Below are 8,639 nucleotides of genomic sequence, written 5' to 3'. Positions count from 1 at the left end.
AGAGGTGAAACCCTTGGATTTATGAAAGACAAACAACTGCAAAAGCATTTGCCAACGACATTTTCATTAATCAAGAATGAAAGTTTGGGTCTCGAAGATGATCATATATCGTCCTAGTCTCAACCATAAACATTGACGACTAGGGATCGGCGATTGCTTATAGGACTCCGTCGACACCTTATGAGAAATAAAAGTCTTTGGGTTCCGGGGGGAGTATGGTCGCAAGGCTGAAACTTCAAGGAATTGACAGAAGGGCACCACCAGGCGTGGAGCCTGCGACTTAATTAGACTCAACAAGGGGAAACTTACCAGGTCCAGACATAGCAAGGATTGGCAGACTAAGAGTTATTTCTTGATTCTATGGGTGGTTGTGCATGGGCGTTCTTAGTTGGTGGAACGATTTGTCTGGTTAATTATGTTAACGAACGAGACATCAGTCTGCTAACTAGCTATACGGAGCCATCCCTCGGCAGCTAGCTTCTTAGAGGTACTATCGCCGTTTAGGCGACGGAAGTTTGAGGCAATAACAGGTCTGTGATGCCCTTAGATGTACCACACTCATGCTGATGTATTCAACGAGTATATAGCCTTGGCCGACAGGCCCGGGTAATCTTGGGAAATTTCATCTTGATGGGGATAGGTCATTACAATTGTTGGTCTTCAAAGAGAAATGCCTAGTAAGCATGAACCATCAGCTCGCGTTGACTACATCCTTGCCCTTTGTACACACCTCTCGTCGCTCCTACCAATTGAATGGTCCGATGAAGTGTTTGGACTGCGTAGACGGCGGTGGTTTGCCGTCCCCGACGTCGCAAGAAGTCCGTTGAACCTTATCATTTAGAGGAACAAGTCATAACAAGGTTTCCGTAGGTGAACCTGCGGAAGGATCATTGTTGTGACACTGACCAAAACAAACCGCGCACGCGTCATCCATTCCTTAGGCGACGGCACCGTCCGTCGCTCGGCCAAGTCCTCGACCACCTCCCCTCCTCGGAGTGGGTGGGTGCTCGGGGTAAAAGAACCCATGGCGCCGAAGGTGTCAAGGAACATTGTGCCTAATACGGGGGCATGGCTAGCATGCTAGTCATCCCCCGTGTTGCAAAGCTATTTAATCCACACAACTCTCGGCAACGGATATCTCGGCTCTCGCATCGATGAAGATTGTAGCGAAATGCAACACTTGGTGTGAATTGCAGAATCCCGCGAACGATCGACTCTTTGAACGCAAGTTGCGCCCGAGGCAACTCGGCCGGTAACGCGGATGACTAGGTATAGTGATCAAGGTTTTGATCACGGTGATGCCGTAAGAGTCCCACCTCGGTTTTTGTAACGTGATTTATAATTATATATTTAAAACGTAATTTTTGCCAAATACCCCTCCAAAGAATGGACGACAACGGACAAATCTTCACCGGTTAATTTGCTGGTCCGGACAAGGGAAGACGGAGCATGAAGCTAGCCTTGGGACGATTTTGCGAAGGACCGAATAGTTTGTAGCAATAAGTTTCATCCCTATTAAGGTTGTACCTGCATGTTGTTGTGATGATTTTTTGTTGTTGTATTTTTTCGCCTTTGTTGGTTACAATTCATAGCAAAAAAAAAAAGGTTCCAAGTGTGCAGTGAAGTTGCTGCAATGTCGTGAGCAGTATTGTTGCATAAAGTTTTTCCTATTTTTATCCCATCAAACTAATCTTTATTTCTTATTTTTTAGGGTAAATCTTTATTATCTTCTGCTACAATCACACACACAAATGTTGTACCAATGGCTTTGTTGAAATGGTTCACCGTGGTTACTGCAATCTTGTTGCATCGGGACAAAGGTTTTGGTGCGGGATTGCTAATTGAACAACCAATTCTTGCATGTCCACGTCTTCTCCTGCCCAACTCAGGTGGGTAAGAGCATCTACAGCCGAGATGGGCTAATTCGGACCCTCAAACACCCGCAGACGCGTCCGGGCACGTTCGTGGGCACAAACCGGGCACGCCTCATATTTTTATGTCCACATCCGCATATCTTATATCCGGCACCCTACATCCATACTACATATGCAACATGAAGGAAATATGCCCTAGAGGCAATAATAAAGTTATTATTTATTTCCTAATTTCATGATAAATGTTTATTATTCATGCTAGAATTGTATTAACCGGAAACTTGATACATGTGTGAATATATAGACAAAACAATGTGTCCCTAGTATGCCTCTACTTAACTAGCTTGTTCATCAAAGATGGTTATGATTCCTAGCCATAGACATGTGTTGTCATTTGATAAACGGGATCACGTCATTAGGAGAATGATGTGATGGACAAGACCCATTCATTAGCTTAGCATTGTGATCCTTACAGTTTTATTGCTACTGCTTTCTTCATGACTTATACATGTTCCTCGGACTATGAGATTGTGCAACTCCCGAATATCCGGAGGAACACTTTGTGTGCAATCAAACGTCACAACGTAAATGGGTGATTATAAAGATGCTCTACAGGTGTTTCCGAAGGTGTTTGTTGGGTTGGCATGAATCAAGATTAGGATTTGTCACTCCGTGTATCGGAGAGGTATCTCTGGGCCCTCTCGGTAATGCACATCACTATAAGCCTTGCAAGCAATGTGATTAATGAGTTAGTTGTGGGATGATGCATTACGGAACGAGTAAAGAGACTTGCCGGTAACGAGAATGAACTAGGTATTGAGATACCGACGATCGAATCTCGGGCAAGTAACATACCGATGACAAAGGGAACAACGTATGTTGTTATGCGGTTTGACCGATAAAGATCTTCGTAGAATATGTAGGAGCCAATATGAGCATCCAGGTTCCGCTATTGGTTATTGACCCGAGACGTGTCTCGGTCATGTCTACATAGTTCTCGAACCCGTAGGGTCCGCACGCTTAACGTTCGGTGACGATTTGTATTATGAGTTTATGTGTTTTAATGTACCGAAGCTAGTTCGGAGTCCCTGATGAGATCGGGGACATGACGAGGAGTCTCGAAATGGTCGAGACGTAAAGATCGATATATTGGACGACTATATTCGAACATCGGAAAGGTTCCGAGTGATTCGGGTATTTTTCGGAGTACCGGAGAGTTTCGGGAATTCGTATTGGGCCTTAATGGGCCATACGGGAAAGGAGAGAAAGGCCTCAAAAGGTGGCCTCACCCCTTCCCATGGACTGGTCCAAATTGGACTAGGGAGGGGGGGCGCCCCCTTCTTTCCTTCTCCTTCTGCCTTCCCTTTTTCCTATTCCATGTGGGAAGAGGAATCCTACTAGGACTAGGGAGTCCTAGTAGGACTCCACACTTGGGCGCACCCTGTGAGGGCCGGCCTCCTCCTCCCTCCATCCTTTATATACGTGGCCAAGGGGCAACCCATAGACACAACAATTGATCATTGATCTCTTAGCCGTGTGCGGTGCCCCCCTCCACCATATTCCACCTCGATAATATCGTAGCGGTGCTTAGGCGAAGCTCTGCGTCGGTAGCTTCATCAACACCGTCATCATGCCGTCGTGCTGACGGAACTCTCCCGCAAAGCTCCGCTGGATCGGAGTTCGTGGGACGTCATCGAGTTGAACGTGTGCTGAATTCGGAGGTGCCGTGCGTTCGGTACTTGGATCGGTCGGATCGTGAAGACGTACGACTACATCAACCACGTTGTCATAACGCTTCCGCTTTCAGTCTACGAGGGTACGTAGACACACTCTCCCCTCTCGTTGCTATGCATCACCATGATCTTGCGTGTGCGTAGGAATTTTTTTGAAATTACTACGTTCCCCAACAGTGGCATCCGGGTCAGGTTTATGCGTAGATGTTATATGCACGAGTAGAACACAAGTGAGTTGTGGGAGATACAAGTCATACTGCTTACCAGCATGTCATACTTTGGTTCGGCAGTATTATTGGATGAAGCGGCCCGGACCGACATTACGCGTACGCTTACGCGAGACTGGTTCTACCGACGTGCTTTGCACACAGGTGGCTGGCAGGTGTCAGTTTCTCCAACTTTAGTTGAACCTAGTGTGACTACGCCTGGTCCTTGTTGAAGGTTAAAACAGCACTATCTTGACGAAATATCGTTGTGGTTTTGATGCGTAGGTAAGAACGGTTCTTGCTCAGCTCGTAGCAGCCACGTAAAATTTGCAACAACAAAGTAGAGGACGTCTAACTTGTTTTTGCAGGGCATGTTGTGATGTGATATGGTCAAGACATGATGCTAAATTTTATTGTATGAGATGATCATGTTTTGAAACGGAGTTATCGGCAACTGGCAGGAGCCATATGGTTGTCGCTTTATTGTATGCAATGCAATCGCCCTGTAATTGCTTTACTTTATCACTAAGCGGTAGCGATAGTCGTAGAAGCAATAGTTGGCGAGACGACAACGATGCTACGATGGAGATCAAGGTGTCGCGCCGATGACGATGGTGATCATGACGGTGCTTTGGAGATGGAGATCAAAGGCACAAGATGATGATGGCCATATCATATCACTTATATTGATTGCATGTGATGTTTATCCTTTATGCATCTTATTCTGCTTTGATTGACGGTATCATTATAAGATGATCTCTCACTAAATTTCAAGGTAAAAAGTGTTCTCCCTGAGTATGCACTGTTGCCAAAGTTCGTCGTGCCGAGACACCACGTGATGATCGGGTGTGATAAGCTCAACGCTCATCTACAACGGGTGTAAGACAGTTTTTGCACACGCTGAATACTCGGGTTAAACTTGACGAGCCTAGCATATGCAGATATGGCCTCGGAACACTGAGACCGAAAGGTCAAGCGTGAATCATATAGTAGATATGATCAACATAGTGATGTTCACCATTGAAAACTACTCCATCTCACGTGATGGTCGGTTATGGTTTAGTTGATTTGGATCACGTGATCACTTAGATGATTAGAGAGATGTCTGTCTAAGTGGGAGTTCTTAAGTAATATGATTAATTGAACTTTAATTTATCATGAACTTAGTCCTGATAGTATTTGCATATCTATGTTGTAGATCAATACCTCGCGATGTAATTCCCTGTTTTATTTTTGATATGTTCCTAAAGAATACTAAGTTGAAAGATTTTAGTAGCAATGATGCGGATTGGATCCGTGATCTGAGGATTATCCTCATTGTTGCACAGAAGAATTATGTCCTTGATGCACCGCTAGGTGATAGACCAATTGCAGGAGCAGATGCAAACATTATGAATGTTTGGCAAGCTCGATATGATGACTACTTGATAGTTTAGTGCACCATGCTTTACGGCTTATAACCGGGACTTCAAAAATGTTTTGAACGCCACGGAGCATATAAGATGTTCCAAGAGTTGAAATTGATATTTCACACTCATGCCCGTGTCGAGAGGTATGAGACCTCTGACAGTACTTTGACTACAAGATGGAGGAGAATAGCTCAACCAGTGAGCATGTGCTCAGATTGTCTGGGTACTACAATTGCTTGAATCAAGTGGGAGTTAATCTTCCAGATAAGATAGTAATTGACAAAGTTCTCTAGTCACTATCTCCAAGTTACTAAAACTTCGTGATGAACTATAATATGCAAGGGATGACGAAAGTAATTCCCGAGCTCTTCGCGATATTGAAATCGACGAAGGTAGAAATCAAGAAAGAGCATCAAGTGTTGATGGTTAACAAGACCACTAGTTTCAAATAAAGGGGCAAAGGGAAGAAGGGGAACTTCAAGAAGAACGCAAGCAAGTTGCTGCTCAACTGAAAAAACCCAAGTCTGGACCTAAGCCTGAAACTGAGTGCTTCTACTGCAAAGGGACTGGTCACTGGAAGCGGAACTGCCCCAAGTATTTGGTGGATAAGAAGGATGGTAAAGTGACCAAAGCTATATTTGATATACATGTTATTGATGTGTACTTTACTAGTGTTTATAGCAACCCCTCGGTATTTGATACTGGTTCAGTTGCTAAGAGTAGTAACTCGAAACGGGAGTTGCAGAATGAACAGAGACTAGTTAAAGGTGAAGTGACGATGTGTGTTGGAAGTGGTTCCAAGATTGATATGATCATCATCGCACACTCCCTATACTTTCGGGATTAGTGTTGAACCTAAATAAATGTTATTTGGTGTTTGCGTTGAGCATGAATATGATTTGATCATGTTTATTGCAAAACGTTTATTCATTTAAAATTAGAGAATAATTGTTGTTCTGTTTACATGAATAAAACCTTCTATGGTCATACACCCAATGAAAATGGTTTGTTGGATCTCGATCGTAGTGATACACATATTCATAATATTGAAGCCAAAAGATACAAAGTTAATAATGATAGTGCAACTTATTTGTGGCACTGCTGTTTAGGTCATATTGGTGTAAAGCGCATGAAGAAACTCCATGCTGATGGACTTTTGGAATCACTTGATTATGAATCACTTGATGCTTGCGAACCATGCCTCATGGGCAAGATGACTAAAACTCCGTTCTCCAGAACAATGAAGCGAGCAACTGACTTATTGGAAATAAGACATACTGATGTATGCGGTCCGATGAGTGTTGAGGCTCGCAGCGGGTATCGTTATTTTCTGACCTTCACAGATGATTTGAGCAGATATGGGTATATCTACTTGATGAAACATAAAGTCTGAAACATTTGAAAAAGTTCAAAGAAATTTCAGAGTGAAGTGGAAAATCATCGTAAGAAGAAAATAAAGTTTCTATGATCTGATCGCAGAGACGAATATTTGAGTTACGAGTTTGGTCTTCAATTAAAACAATGTGGAATAGTTTCACAAACTCATGCCACCTGGAACACCACAGCGTAATGGTGTGTCCGAACGTCATAACAGTACTTTATTAAGATATGGTACAATCTATGATGTCTCTTACCGATTTACCACTATCGTTTTGGGGTTATGCATTAGAGACAGCTGCATTCACGATTAATATGGCACCATCTGAATCCGTTGAGACGACACCATATGAATTGTGGTTTGGCAAGGAACGTAGCAATAATTCAAAAATTTCCTACGTGTCACCAAGATCAATCTAGGAGATGCTAGCAACGAGAGAGAGGGAGTGCATCTTCATACCCTTGAAGATCGCTAAGCGGAAGCGTTACAAGAACGCGGTTGATGGAGTCGTACTCGCGGCGATTCAAATCGCGGAAGATCCGATTTAGCGCCGAACGGACGGTGCCTCCGCGTTCAACACACGTACAGCCCGGGGACGTCTCCTCCTTCTTGATCTAGCAAGGGGAGAGGAGAAGTTGAGGGAGAACTCCAGCAGCACGACGGCGTGGTGGCAATGGAGCTCGTGGTTCTCCGGCAGAGCTTCGCTAAGCACTACGGAGGAGCAGGAGGAGTTGGAGGAGGAGAGGGCTGCGCCAGGCAAGGGGTGCGGCTGCCCTCCCACCCCCTCACTATATATAGGGGGAAGGGGAGAGGGGGCCGGCCCCTCTAGATGGATCTAGAGGAGGAGGCGGCGGCCAGGGGAAACCCTAGATGGGTTTGGGCGCCCCCACCCCCTAGGAAACTTGCCCCCCAAGCCGGGAGGGGCGGCTGCCCTAGGGGTGGCGCCCCCACCTCTCCTGGTTACGTGAGAGGGGTTGGGAGGGGCGCACAGCCCCTTAGTGGGCTGGTTTGCCCCTTCCCCTTGGCCCATAAGGCCCCCAAACGCTTGCCGGGGCCTCCGAAACCCCTTTCGGACATGCTGGCCATAGCCTGGTACCCCCGGAACAATTCCGGACTCCAATACCCTTCGTCCAATATACCGATCTTCACCTCCGGACCATTCCGGAGCTCCTCGTCATGTCCGGGATCTCATCCGGGACTCCGAACAACCTTCGGTAACCACATACTATTTCCCATAACAACTCTAGCGTCACCGAACCTTAAGTGTGTAGACCCTACGGGTTCAGGAACCATGCAGACATGACCGAGACACCTCTCCGGCCAATAACCAATAGCGGGATCTGGATACCCATATTGGCTCCCACATGTTCCACGATGATCTCATCGGATGAACCACGATGTCGGGGATTCAATCAATCCTGTATACAATTCCGTTTGTCTATCGGTATGTTACTTGCCCGAGATTCGATCGTCGGTATCCCAATACCTCGTTCAATCTCGTTACCGGCAAGTCTCTTTACTCGTTCCGTAACGCATGATCCTGTGGCTAACTCATTTGTCACATTGAGCTCATTATGATGATGCATTACCGAGTGGGCCCAGAGATACCTCTCCGTCATACGGAGTGACAAATCCCAGTCTCGATTCGTGCCAACCCAACAGACACTTTCGGAGATACCTGTAGTGCACCTTTATAGCCACCCAGTTACGTTGTGACGTTTGGTACACCCAAAGCATTCCTACAGTATCCGGGAGTTGCACAATCTCATGGTCTAAGGAAATGATACTTGACATTAGAAAAGCTCTTAGCAAACGAACTACACGATCTTGTGCTATGCTTAGGATTGGGTCTTGTCCATCACATCATTCTCCTAATGATGTGATCCCGTTATCAATGACATCCAATGTCCATGGTCAGGAAACCATAACCATCTATTGATCAACGAGCTAGTCAACTAGAGGCTTACTAGGGACATGTTGTGGTCTATGTATTCACACATGTATTACGGTTTCCAGTTAATACAATTATAGCATGAACA

The 8,639-nt window shown here is 45.4% G+C and overlaps 1 pseudogene; it reads left to right on the top strand.

The window, feature by feature from the left end:
* Positions 1-1,119: 1,119 nt before the first annotated feature.
* Positions 1,120-1,280, top strand: LOC123100960 (uncharacterized; annotated as a pseudogene).
* The last annotated feature ends 7,359 nt before the right edge of the window (positions 1,281-8,639 follow it).

This window comes from Triticum aestivum, chromosome 4D, assembly GCF_018294505.1.
Source record: "Triticum aestivum cultivar Chinese Spring chromosome 4D, IWGSC CS RefSeq v2.1, whole genome shotgun sequence".
NCBI classification, from domain to species: domain Eukaryota; kingdom Viridiplantae; phylum Streptophyta; class Magnoliopsida; order Poales; family Poaceae; genus Triticum; species Triticum aestivum.
The sequence above is the reverse complement of the archived record's forward strand: the minus strand, read 5'-3'. Positions and strand labels throughout refer to the sequence as shown.